This window comes from Callithrix jacchus, chromosome 8 (genome assembly GCF_049354715.1).
Source record: "Callithrix jacchus isolate 240 chromosome 8, calJac240_pri, whole genome shotgun sequence".
Lineage (NCBI taxonomy): Eukaryota > Metazoa > Chordata > Mammalia > Primates > Cebidae > Callithrix > Callithrix jacchus.
The window spans coordinates 96,584,058-96,598,646 of record NC_133509.1 but is presented as its reverse complement, the minus strand read 5'-3'; the positions used below and the strand labels follow the sequence as shown (position 1 = coordinate 96,598,646).

The window sequence follows — 14,589 nt, the reverse complement described above, 5'->3', positions numbered from 1 at the left end:
TGTGCCAAAATGTAGACTGATTCAGTAGGCCTAAAATTCCACAGCTCTAACAAGCTCCCAGGTGATGCCAGGCTACTTGTCCACAACTGCACTGTGCATAGCAAGGTTTTCAGTGCTGAAGTAACTATTCCAATGTCCCCAGAATAAAACTGTCCCAGAGAGAAAAAAATTGAGTGTGTTCTCTTTCCATTTTCTGGATCTAAACTCCTCTACTTTTCCTTTTAATTTTATATTTAGAATAACCAGACTCTAACGTGGCAACACATTCCATCATTTGGCACATGCCTCACACAAAATGGAAAATTTCTTATGTGCAAAGTTTTTGAACATGTTTTTTAAAAAAAGATCTTGCTTCATTGGTTCTGAAAATGTTAAAGTCTATAAAACTAGCTTATTTAATACAAGAGCAATTTCGACTTTCAGTTTGGATATTACCAAGAAAATTGTCTATTTTATGGTCCCAAAGAATCTCATTTGGATAGACTCTTTTTTTTTCAAATATAAATTAAAAGTATAAAGACTTATCTTTGAAGCACCATAATGCCTGGGCATAAAGGTGTGACGACACAAAAAAGAAATATTCTCAAATATTCTCTGTAACTTGTCTGCTGTAAAAATATATTGTGTATGTACAGTTGTTCCTTGGTATACACAAGGAATTGGTTCTAGGACCCATCACCTCCTGCATATATCAAAATCCACATACACTCGAGTCCTGCAGTAGGTCTTGTGGAACCTACCCATACAAAAAGTCAGCCCTCCAGATATGTGGCTTTAGCATATATCCCCGTAAATACTGTTTGGTGGGAAAACATCCATGAGTGAGGGGATCCACACTGTCCACGCCCACATTGTTCAGGGGTCAACTGTATTTCCATGTCTCACTTTCCTCTCCTGTACTTCATAGAGTTTTCCATAGCAATGTCTTTGAAAGGGACTGTCCCTTGTCAATATGAACAAAATTGTCTTGGAAAAAACAAGGCAACTACAGTTCATAGCCACCATCCTCTATAAAGCTGGTGCCATCAGCAACTCTTTCCCCCAAATTCATCTCCAAAATTGGCCGTCATATTTTTCTGAGAATCAATGCAATTACTGAAGGCAGAATATGTTCTTCTTTACTTAATTAAAACACTGACAACTCCTCACTACACACATCCAGAATTTCACAATACGTAACAAAAATTTAAAAGGCCCACCATCCCATTTTAATACCTCTAGAGACAACTGCAATTAGTTACGGTTTCCTAGAAGGCCACAGGGTAGAGGAAGACATCATCCTACTTTTAGCTATCATAACATGTAGTTCTGTTTTTTATGTGATAATGGATAGCTTAGATTAATGATCAGAATATAAAACAGTTCAGTAATTGGGGACATTTTAGCACTCTTGTGTATATTCACCATTGGGGTGTTACCCATGGATTCTCTTCCCACTTTGCTCAATTTGTACCTCCCCTACTCATGTGAGAAAAGGATTTTTAGAATTAAAAAATACATCAAAGTTAGGCTATGAATAAATGTTATTCAAAAAAATATTTCTTTTCAAGTGAATATTCTGAAAAATGTCAAGCTCTATGGCCATTGGGCCTGGGCAGTAAGTACAAAGGAAGGGGTCGGTGGCAGCCAGGGCTCTGGTGGAATGACAGTAGGAGAAAAAGGAAAGAAGGTTTGTGAAGAAGCCAGGCAAACCCAGCATGACAGAAAAAAGCTTGAGATGAACCAGGAAAAAATGACTATCTATCCTCTTACCCCATTTTATTCCTGATTGGTTGTGGCATGGTGGTCTCTCTTCAGATAATGGGATAAGCCTATACCCTTTCAGGGAAAGAGTTATGCTTTTTCAAGCAAGGACTCTACAACTTTGCAATAGCAAACATTAGGGCCCATTGAGATCAAATACTTAAATTTCACAGGTTTTTACAACTCATGAGCTCTCTTTTCCCAGGAAGGCTCTATCTACAGTCAATATTTCAGTTGGCCCATTCTCAGTGAAACATTGACCCCTTGGCTGGGCACGGTGGCTCACACCTTTAATCCCAGTATTTTGGGAGGCCAAGGGAGGTGGATCACAAGGAGTTGAGACCAGCCTGGTCAACGTGGTAAAACCCTGTCTCTACTAAAGATACAAAAAATTAACCAGGCATGGTGGCACGTGCCTGTAATCCCAGCTAGTCGGAAGGCTGAGGCAGGAGAATCACCTGAACCCAGGAGGCGAAGGTTGCAGTGAGCCAAGATTGCACCATTGCACTCGAGCCTGGGCAACAGGGCAAGACTGTATCTCAAAACAACAACAACAACAACAACAAAACTTCTTTAACAAGTGATTGCCTTTCATGATGAAAAAAACAAACAGATAAGGCTAAAAAATTTGCTTTTGGATATATCCTATCTATGAATACAATGTTTTAGTATGAGTCTCATCTGTATTCTACTTAAAATGAAATTCTTCTAATTGTAACTGCTTACCAAGAAAGATTAATGAAGTATTTTTACCAAATTGTAAACAATGTATGCAACACAATGAGTAGAGACTGAACTATGCATCCAAACAGACAAGAGCTAACTCCCCACCCTGAAAGAGAGTAAAACAAGAGAAACCATGAGCTGTGATGAGGGCAGTTAAACCAACGTCTGTATTTCCCAAAGCACAAAACAGAGTAGAGAGAATTCTATATGGGATGTGCCCTGGGCCTCAGCAGCCCAATGCCTTTCGATTCAGTTCCTCTTCTCAGTTACCACAAAAATAATGAGCAAAAAATTGTCTTCTCTTGAGAAGAAACAGGAAGGGGCAGGAAAAGCACAGTGAAGAGTTGAGGCTGCTGAGATCCAGTTAAATTCAGGTGAACTAATGCAGGGAGATTGCAAACATGTTTCAAATCAAGACTTAGCTTCAAATTGGCTGAATTAAGAACTTTTAAATACAGATAAGCCAGCCACAGGTATGATGATATATTAAGGGGGAAAATGGTAAATAATCCAGATATCCAAAAATAAGGGAAGACCTAGCATAAAAAAGATAAATATTTAAGATGATTGATATCCCAATTACCCTGACTTGATCTTTACAGATTATATGACAGTATCAAAATAGTATATTTACTCTAAAACATATGTACATCTATTATGTATGTGTTGGGTTATTCATTATGCATCAATCAATGCTATAAGACAATATGTCAAATGTTTATAATTGTTTTAAAATCAGGGTATGAAGCTGCATGCATAGTGTGATTGAAACCATTAATAACTACTATTTACTGAACATTTCCCCTTTAATTTTCAATCTCTGCTACAACATTGCAAGGAAGGTAAAATTGTCCACATTTTACAGGTAAGAAAATGAGTCTTAAAGAGGGTAATATTCTCAAGATAAAAAAGGATTAAATATGGAACTCTGATAATAAACTGTAGGGTCAAACAACTCCAAAGTCTCATTTTACTAACAATATTGCCTAAAAGCTTTTTTATTGAAAAAAGAAAAGTTTACTTTTTATTGTTTACTAACAATATTGCCTAAAAACTTTTTTATTGACAAAAAATACTGAAAGAAAATGTGCTATAACACTTTATAGAATTTATATCCTTTAAGATATTGTGCATAATGTGGTATTGTTTTATAATTATTGTAGTTTCATGTGGAAAAGTTAGTTAAGGAATCCAGCTCTGATCATAATTTAGTAATAAGGATTAAATTTATCTTTCTGCCTTAAATAACTACAACACTGGACAAAATATATAAAACAATGATTTTAAAGAAGCAGGAAAGCAGGCAATGCTAAATGGTGATCCCTGAGAGAAAGAACAAATGATTAAAGTGATCCCTGTGAGTGCCCCAGCTGACTGCCTGGAGAGCATATCATGGGACAGGGAAGGGGAGCCCAAACAGACCCAGAACAGAGTCTTGCTAAGTTGAATAGAAGCAGGGTAGAGTTTGAGGAAATGATGGTGACTAGGATTTGTGGGGTAAAGCACTGCAGAAGAGACATTCACAGACAGAGTGCTCTGGAAATCTACAGAGTATTTCCTTTGAGTCTTTGAGTACAGATAAGCACATGTGTATTAAGAAACTAACAAGGCCACGGAAAGAACCACCAGAAAGGTACAATCAAAAAATCACTAGAGCTTATAAAAAGCTGGGAATAATTTATGTTCTCACCAGCCAGTGTGTCAAAAAATGTTAATATACAGAGTATAAAATGTAATGCTTAAAGGTTGATTGCCTCAGTAGCAGGGCCAAATTAGCAGTAGATTACAGGATGATTTATACCCACCTAAAAAAGGCTTAAAAGGAAGTTTCAACAAAACTAGATGAATTCAAGCTGGCTTAACTGCCTTCAAGAACATAGCCAAAAATACTTAAAGAAATAAAATGAACCACTATCCAACAATATAAAATTCACAATATATAACATCCAACCAAAAACTAGCAGGCAGGCAATAAAGAAAAATGTGGAGTAGGAGTCGGAGGGATTCAATAACTAGAGACATACCTAGTAATGACAGAGATTATAGAATTATTAGGCAAGGCAGTTAAAACAGCTATTATAAATGTACTCCAAAAAAACATATTGAGAACAGAAGTGGAAGATAAAAACAGATATAAATCAAATTTATGGAGATGAATAATATAATAACTGAGATGTAAAACACACTGATGAGATTAACAGAAGATTGAGCATTGTAGAAGAGTAAGGGACATGAAGATACTGCAATAAAACCTAGCCAAAATAAAACACACAGATAAAAAAGACCTTTTTAAGAAAAGAGATTCAAAAACAGACAACATCATGTGTCCTACCATACATATAACTGGAGTCTCAGAGAAGAGAAGTGTAGAAAAAATATTTGAAGAAACAATTGACCAAAAATTTTACCAATAAGAAGAAAATTATAAACCCATATATCTAAGGAGTTTGGCAAACCCCAAGCAGAAATAACAAGAACACCAAACTAAGGTACATCATCATCAAGTTACTAAAAAAAAAAAAAGAAAGAAAGAAAGAAAGAAAAACTGAAAAGTAGGCAAGCAAAAATAAAAAGACATCACATTACATACAAAGCAACAACAATAAGAATGACAATATATTTCTCATCAGAAACAATGCATGTCTTCTGACAGTGGAACAACATATTTAAAGCAATGAACAAAATAGCTGGCAAACTAGAATTCTATACCCAGCAAAAATATACTTCAAAAATGAAAGTCGTTTTTCAAACATACAAAAGGTAAAAGAATATATCATGAACATCACCACACATAGTAAAAGAAGTCCTTCAGTCCATCTGGCAAATAATACCAGATGGAAATTTATGCCTACACAAAGGGATTAAGAGCATCAGAAAGGGTAAAGAGTGAGTAGATACAATTTTTTTCTTAGTTTTAATATACTCAGAAGATAACTTTTAAAACAAAGATAATATATTGTTGAGTATCTTGGTCAAATTTGGCTTCTATAACAAATTAGCAGACTGGGTGGCTTAAACAGCAAATACTTATTTCTTTCTCACAGTACTGGGGGATGGTAAGTCCAAGCTCAATGCACTAAAAGATTAGGGTCTCTTTAGAGCCTGCCCCCAGGTTTGCAGACATCATCTTCTCTTTGTAATCTCACATGGCAGAGAGCAAAGAAAGAGAAAGCAAACTCTCTCATGTCTCTTATTATAAAGACACCCCTGGCCAACATGGTGAAACCCCGTCTCTACTAAAAATACAAAAATTAGCTGGGCATAGTGGCGTGCGCCTGTAATCCCAGCTACTCAGGAGGCTGAGGCAGGAGAATTGCTTGAACCCGGGAGGCGGAGGTTGCAGTGAGCCGAGATTGCACCACTGCACTCCAGTCTGGCGCCTGGCAACAGAGCGAGACTCTGTCTCAAAAATAAATAAATAAAGACACCAATCCCATTCATGAGGGATCTGATCCGTTCCCTTGACCCAATTATCTCCCAAAGCTTTCACCTACAAATGCCATCACATTGGGCAATAGGCTTCAACAGGCGAGTTGTGGAGACATGCAAGCATTTAGTCCATAACAGTTGGGTGTAAAACATATGTGGCAGTAAAATGTGTGACAACAACACAAAGACCAAGAGAGAAGAAATAGAAGTATACAATTTTAAGCTTCTTAAAACATGTGGGAAGCACTATAATGTTTTTGAAAGTAGACGGTGATAAATGTAAAAGTAATACTGTAAACTCTAAAGCAACCATTGAACAATGAAAAAGGAAGAGCTAATAAGCCAAAAAAAAAAACTAAAATATGTTAATAAATTTTCATTCAATCCAAAAGAGGGTAGGAATCAAAGCAAAAAGAACAAAGAACAGATAAGACAAATAGAAAACAAATAATAAAATGGTAGGTTTAAATCCAACCATAATCACCTTCAATGGAAATAGTATAAACTCACCAACTGAAAACAGATTAGAAAACTGGATAAAAGAACAATACTCAACTATGTATGCTATCTACAAGAAATACACTTTAAGTAAAAAGACAGAATTACTGCAAGTAAAAAAGATAGAACAAAGATAAACCACACTAAAACTAATCAAAATAAAAGTTAGTGGCTATAATAAGGTTAAATTGCAGAATTAAAAAAATTACCAAAGAAAAGGATCATTTCATAATGATAAAGGGATCAAGTCATCAGGAATACATAGCAATCTTGAATGTTTATTCAGATAATAAAAAACTTCAAAATGCATGAAGCAAATGCTGATGGAATTAGAAGGATAAATGTATAAACTAATTCATAAGTATTATTGGATATTTTGATACCAGAACCTCAATAATTGATAGAAAAAATAGAAAGAAATTCAATAAGAATATAAAACACTAGAAAAACACTATCAATAAAATTAATCAGCATTTATAGAACAACCAACAAAAGCAAAATACATATTCTTATAAAGTGCACACGTGACAATCACCTAGACCATAATCTCGGCAACAAAGCAAGTCTCAACACATTTAAAAGGAATAATCTCATACAAATGTTGTTGAAACAGAGTTAAATAAAGAGCAATAAAAAAAGGTTTCTAGACAGTTCCCCCAAATATTTAGAAACTAAAGTACATACTTATAAATATCCCATGATTGAAAGGAGTCGAAGGGAAATTTTAAAATTTTTTGAAATGAATAAAAATGAAGACAAAATATGCCAAAATTTACGCAATGTAACAAAAGCAGTCCTTATATTATAAAAATACAAAGATTTAAAATCAATGCTTCCATTTTAAGAAATTTGACAAAAAAGAGCAAAATATAACAAAGCAAGCAGATGAAAGGAAATAATAAAGATAAAAGCAAAAATCAATGAAATATTTTTTAATAACAGAAAAAATTGAAACGAAATGTTATTTCTTTGGGAAAAAAATAAATAAAATTGATAAACCTCTAGTCACACTGATAAAGACAAAAAAGAGAGAAGGCACCATTCTCAGAAAGGAGAGAAAGGACATCTTTTCAAATCCTAGAGACATTAAAAGGCTAACTGGAATATTATGAACAACATTACACCAATAAACCTGAAAATGTAATGAAATGGGCAAGTTTCTTGAAACACATATATTATCAAAGCTACTCAAGAAGAACCAAAACACAAAAATAGCCTAATATCTATTAAAGAAATTGAATGTGTAGCTTTAAAAAAAAAAAAGCCTCCAGGACCAGATAACCCCACTAAGAAATTATAGTAAACATTTTAAGACAAAATAATATCAGCTTTTCTAAACACTTCAAAAAATGGAAGATTAGGAAATACCACCCAATTCATTCTATGAGGTCAAAATTATTTTGAAATCAAAATTAGGGAAAAACTATTAGGGAAAAACTATAAGGAAAAGCTATTTTAATTTTAAATTTTAATTATTATGTGTACATTATAGTTTTACATATTTATGGGGTTCATGTGATGTTTTGATACAGAAATACAATTTTTAATTACCAAATCAGGGTAACTGAGGTATCCATCACCTCAAGCCTTTAGCATTTCTTTGTGTTAGGAACCTTCCAATTCCACTCTTTTCGTTATTTAAAAATATACAATAAATTATTGTTAATCAGCATCAGCCTATTGTGCTACTCAATACTAGAAGTTATTCATTCTAACTGTATTTTTATACCCGTTAACTATCCCCACTCTATGGCCCCCTCGCCACTACCCTTCAGACTCTGGCAACTATTATTCTACTCTCTACATTAAGCAAAGAAAATTTAGAACAATATTTTTCATGAACAAGAATACAGACACACAAAAATCTTAAAATTTATCCAAAGAAAGTCAACATAAAAGAGATAATACATAAGACCAAGTGTAGTTTATTCCGATAATACAAGACTGGTTCAACATTCAAAACTCAATGTAATTCAACATATTAACAGACTAGTCAAAGAAAACCATATGATCTTCTCAACAGATGCAGAAAAAGCACTTGGCAAAATTCAACATCTATTTTTGATCAAAACTTTCAGCAAACTAGGAATAGAAGGAAACTGCCTCAACTTCGTAAAGAGCATCTATGAAAAATCTACAAGCAACAGCAGACTTAACGGTAAAAGACTAAATGCTTTCCCCCAAGACTGGGAGCAAGGTCATTCTTTTCAACAGTACAAAGTTGTTAAATCACTCCCTAAGTCTTTCAAATTTTTTATGCTGATGTAAATAATATTGTTTTCTATTGTAAATAGTAATATATTTTTATTGTAAATAATATTGTCTTAAGTTAATTGCTAGTATATAGAAATTTTTTTTTATATTTTGCCTTGCATCTTGTTAGACATTTATTAATTCTAGTAGCTTTTATGTAGATTCTAATTCATAGTTCAGAGCATATGGGTCTTCTCGATGTTGGGTATAGGGGAAATTCACTGAAGACAAACTAGCAAAATTCTCATAAACCACATGAGGAAATGAGTCACTGTGAGACTGAATCATCAAATAAAGAGTTTTACTTCTTCCTTTTCAACCTATATGCCATTTCTTTCTTTTTCTCAGCAAATTTTAATGTATAAACAAGAAAATCCAGGGAGAATTTATTCATAGAAAATGATGAGTTAATTCTAAAATTTACATGGGAATAAAATGACCTAGATTACCCAAAACAGGATTTTTTTAAAATGTGGAAGGATTTACACTACCTGATTTCAACACTTATTATATATAAAGCTACAGTAATTGAAGCAGTGTGATATTAGCATAAAGATAGACATATAAATCAATGAAAGAGAAGAGAGACTCCAGAAATAACCTCAAATATATATAAATAATTTTCAAGAAAAATGCCTGGATAATGCAACTGGGAAAGGATAATCTTCAACAAGTGCTGTTAAAATAGTTAGATGTGCATATGAAAAAAAAGATCCTATACCCTTAGCTCACAACATAAGCAAAAATATAAAATGCTTATATAATAATATAAGCATTATATAATATCTAAAACTATAAAGCTTTTAGGAAAAAAACACTAAAGAAAATTCTTTTGACTTTGGGTTAGGCAAAGATTTCTTATGACAAACACAGAAGGCACTAAATAGAAAAGAAAAAACTGTAATTGGATTTTATCAAAATTTAATATTTTAACTGTTTAAAGCATGCCGTTAGAAAAATTAAAAGGTAAGCCACAGACTACAGGAGAATAACTGCAAAACATATATCTGAAAAAGAACTTGCAGGCACACTAAAGAACCCTCATATTGTAATAATAAGACAAATATAATTTTTAAGTGAACAAAAGATTTGAACACATACATTACCAAAGAAGAGGTATAGAAGTCAAATAAGGATATGAGAAGATGTCAACATAATTAGTCATTTGAAAAATGCAAATTAAAACCAACATGAGAGGCCATCTTATAACCATGAGAATGACTAAAATAAAACTAAATTGACAATATCAAGTATCACAGAGGTTGTAAAGCAACTGGAAATGCCATACTCTGCTGGGGAGAATACAAAACGGTAGAGCCACCATGGAAAACATTTTGGCAATTATTTTTTCCTTTCTCACCCACCCTACTCTTCCTTTTTTGGCGATTTTTTGTGTGGAGCTAAATGTGTACCTCTGCCACATAACCCAGCAAGTCAACTCCTAGGTATTTACCCAAGAAACATTAAAGCATATATCCACACAAATACTTAAACATGAGTATTCATAACAGTTTGGGGTTTTTCTTCAGACTATAAAGGTGGTTCCTTTTATTTTGGTAAATCTTAAAGATCTCATTTGGATACTAATTCAAAATGCCAAATAGAAAGACCCACTTTCTGAATAATTAAAACAATTTACATTTTAAACATGTATTTCTGTAGGATATATTCGATCATCTGAAATATTAATAAGATCCAAGAAGTTCTTAACTAAACAGTAAACTGATCCTAAGTATATAATCTTGATAAGACTAAGTTTACTGCACCTTAATTCCAGGTGTAAAATGATTTAGAGAGCATTTTGACTGGGGGAAGTGGAAAATAAGGACAGGTCAATGATCTGCACTTTAAAATACAAAATCCTGTCACGTTACATCTCACATGTTCAAAACACGCTCCAAGTGCTGAAAAAAACTAATGGTTCTCAGAAACAGTATAATCTAATAATAAGTCATCCAATACATAACAACTTTTAAAACTCCTTATAAAAAAGGAGTCCATGTATTCACAGATACTGTAGAATCCCTGGCTCCTAGGTATATTACTGAAAAATGCAAATAGATATATCTTTGAGGTATTATGGCAATCCAAATCTTTCCCGTCAGACTATACCAGTCACCTTAGTACTGTGAAAATGTTCCATCGATTTTGGAGCCCAGGCCATGAGGCCCCTGACAACATCCCAAACTGTTACAGAGTCTAACTCTTGAGCTGCTGCTAAGTATTGGAGAATCATCACAGCTTTCTGTGATTCATTTCCCAGTTTGCAAATCACATAAATGGGGAGAGCAGCCCTTTCTTGTGTGTTCTGCCTCCCTTCCCAGACTGCTTCTCCTAAGGCTTTCAGGCTCTCCACCTCCCTGTGTTCCAAATGTTTCAGAGAGATGTACAGGCCATGAGGCAAATGACAGATGTCCACCCCACCTGAGGCCTGATGTCCAGCAACAGGTGGGGTGCCCCAGAATCCAGAAGTCGCTTATAGTCGGTGACAGAAACACGCTCCTCTGGGCTCAGTAACTGCAGGGAGTGGCATTTATCGGTGGCTGAGGAACCACAGAAGGCTTCATAGTCGTCCAGCAGATCAGTCACAGTGGGCCATTCCCTGCAAGCCACACAGTGGAGCCTGCGGCTCCGCAGCCAAATACAGCGGAAATGCCCTCTTGTGGCATCAAAGAGAAACAGGCTGCCTCTGTAAAAGGAGCCCAGACCCGCAGCGATTTCCAGCACTTGCAAGGCCCACGACACCGAGCACCCCACTGTCCGTGCTGTTGGTCACTGTCTCCGCTGGGGGTGGGTGGTTAGGGGAAATCACAGCGATAGCAAGGCCCACCGTCATAGGGGTAAACTGTGATCTGGCCCTCGACGTGCAAGACACTGGCTGATCCTAGCGGCCGACCCACCAACACGCATGCGTCATTAACCAAGTAGCTAGTGGGCGCATTGTCCAAGCGGTTGGCCACCACATCACATCTGCGGGCCAGGTTCAGGGCAGTGGCTGGCGTAAGGGCCTGAGTGTAGGACACGCATTCCACCACCGAATTAGCAAGGCAACCGAAAAGGCCTTAGCCTGGCCAGCCGGTGCCTCGCCATGCAGCACTAGGCTGGCCAGGCTGCCTGTCTCTACCACGTCATAGTCTGCAAGGCCAAGGCGGCTCATTCCGGCCATTACCAAGTATTGGGACAGCGGACAGCCGCACCAAGGCAGGCCATGACTAGCATGGACACGGTCACCAGGCACAGCTGTCCCTGCACGCCCAGCTCGGGCAGCAGTCGCTGCCGGCTACAGCACAGAATCTCCTTTCAGGACAGAAAGGCCTTCGGCGGCAGCGGTGACACCGGAACCAACAGTTCTGGCTGCGGTTTCTGCTCTGCCAAAAGGGCTGCCGCCCCCTTCCGCTTCAGGGAATTCAATTCCTCCTCACGTTGGGCAACTTCAGCCTGTAAGGTGAGTACCTCCTGCCAGGTCATAATAGTTTTACTCATAATAGTCAAAAATTGGAAACAACCCCAAGTCTACCAATTGGTGAGTAGATAAACTGTGGTGTATTCATACAAAAGTATATTCTTCCACATAAAAAAGAACAAATTACCAGAATAGTCACTCAATTTTGAAGAACAAAGTTGGAGGACTGATACTACCCAACTTCAAGACATGCTATAAAACTACAGACAATGAAGCATTGGTGAAAGAATAAATTGATCAATGGTATAAAACAGAGAGCCAAGAATTAGACCCACATATGTACAGTCAACTGATGTTCGACGAAGGAGCCAAGGCAATACAATGGAGCAAAGAGTCTTTTCAACAACTGGTGCTGGAACAACTGGGCATTCATTGATATGCAAAAAAAAAAAAAATCTAGACAGACATTTCACCCTTCACAAAAATTTACTCAGAATGGATGACAGCCTTAAATGTAAAACACTAAACTAAAAAACCCTAGAGGATAACTTAGGAGAAAATCTTGATGATCTGGATTTGATGATGATTTTTTAGATGCAGCACCAAAGGCACAATCCACAGAAGAAATAATTGATAAGCTGGAATTTATTAAAATTAAATATTTCTACTCTATGAAAGACAAAGTCAAGTGAATGAGAACATAAGCCATAGACTGGAATAAGATATTTGCAAAACACTGTCCGATGAACTATTATCTAAAATACACAAAGAACTCTTAAAACTCAGCAGTACGAACACAAACAACCTGATTGAAAATTGGGCCATAGAACTTTACAAATACGTCACTAAAGAAGATGCGCAGATGGCAAATAAGCATGTAAAAAGATGTTCCACATTATATGTTGTCAAGAAAAGGCAAATTAAAACAACATTGAGATACACACTTATAAGAATGGCCAAAATCCACAACACTGACAACACCAAATGCTGGAGAGGATGTGGAACAATATGAGCTCTCATTCACTGCTGGTGGGAATGCAACATGGTACAGCCACTTTGGAAGACAGTCTGGAAGTTTCTTACCAAACTAAACACACTCTTACCATAGCATCAACCATTCTCCTTAGTATTTATCCAAAGGTGTTGAAAATATATGTCCACCCAAAAAATGCACATGAATGTTTATAGTAGCTTTATTCATAATTGCCAAAACTTGGAAGCAACCAAGATGTCCTTCAATAGGTAAATGGATAACAAACTGTGGTAAAGCTAGACGATAGAACATTATTCGGTGCTAAAAAGAAATAAGCTATCAACCCATGACAAGCCATGGAGGAAATTTAAATGCATATTACAAAGTGAAAGAAGCCAACCTGAAAAGGCTACATACTGTATGATTCCAACCACATGACATTATGGAAAAGACAAAAACTGTGGAGGCAGTAAAAATATCAGTGATTGCCAGGGGCTAGAAAGGATAGAAGGATGAATGGGCAGAGCACAGAAGATGTTGAGGGCAGTGAAACTACTCTGTATGATACTATAATGATGAATGCATGTCACTATACATTTGCCCAAACTCAGAGAAGGTACAACACCAAGAGTGAACCCTAATGTGAACTCTGGACCCTGGATGATGATGATGTGCCAAGGTAGGTTCATCAATGGTAACAAATGTGTCAGTCTAGTGGGAGATGCTGATAATGAAGAAGACTGTACATGTGTAGGGACAGGGCATAGGTGGGAAATCCCTGTACCTACCCTTCAATTTTAGTGTGAATCTAAAATACATCTACTTTTTAGAAGAGTATATAAACATTGATGCACACAAGAACAATGATGACTCTCCAAAGCATTAAGTGAAAGAAGCCAGACACAAAAGATGACATATGATATGATTCCATCTATACAAAATTTTAGAGAATGCAAAACTATTGTAATGGAAAGAAGATCACTGGTTTCCAAGGTCCAGGAGGTGGGAGAGGAGATTGACAGCACAGGGGCACAAGGGAAACTTTTAGCATGAGAGAAATGTTCTATGAGTGTGGTGGTAGTTTCATAGCTAAACATTTGTCAAAATTTATAGGATGGTACACTTAAAATTGGTGAATTTTACATGCCAATTATACTTTAGTAAAGCTATAAGAATAGAATAAAACACACATACCTCACTTTATTACATTTCATTTCATTGTGCTTTTCAAATACCGTGTTTTTTTTACAAATTGAAAGTTTGTAGCAACCCTACATCAAGCAAGTCTATCAGCACTATTTTTCCAATGTATGTGCTCACTTTGTGACTCTGTGTCAGCATTTTTTAGCAGTAAAGTATATTTAACCAAGATATGTATTTTTTAGATAAACATAACTTTTATACGCACTAAGAAACCAAAACATTTGTGTGACTCACTTTATTGAAATACTTGCCTCATTGCAATAGGCTGGAACTGAATCCCCAGTATCTCCAAGATACACCTACAAAAGAATACTATCAAACAGGCTGGGCATGGTGGCTCACACATATAATCCCAGCACTT

At 36.1% G+C, this 14,589-nt stretch overlaps 1 protein-coding gene and 1 pseudogene across 15 annotated transcripts in view; both read right to left on the bottom strand.

The window, feature by feature from the left end:
• Positions 1–14,589, bottom strand: part of SYT16 (synaptotagmin 16) — a 294,214-nt gene that overhangs the window by 229,479 nt on the left and 50,146 nt on the right. The window lies entirely within an intron of this gene.
• LOC100396214 (adenylyltransferase and sulfurtransferase MOCS3-like) lies at positions 10,621–12,277 on the bottom strand (annotated as a pseudogene).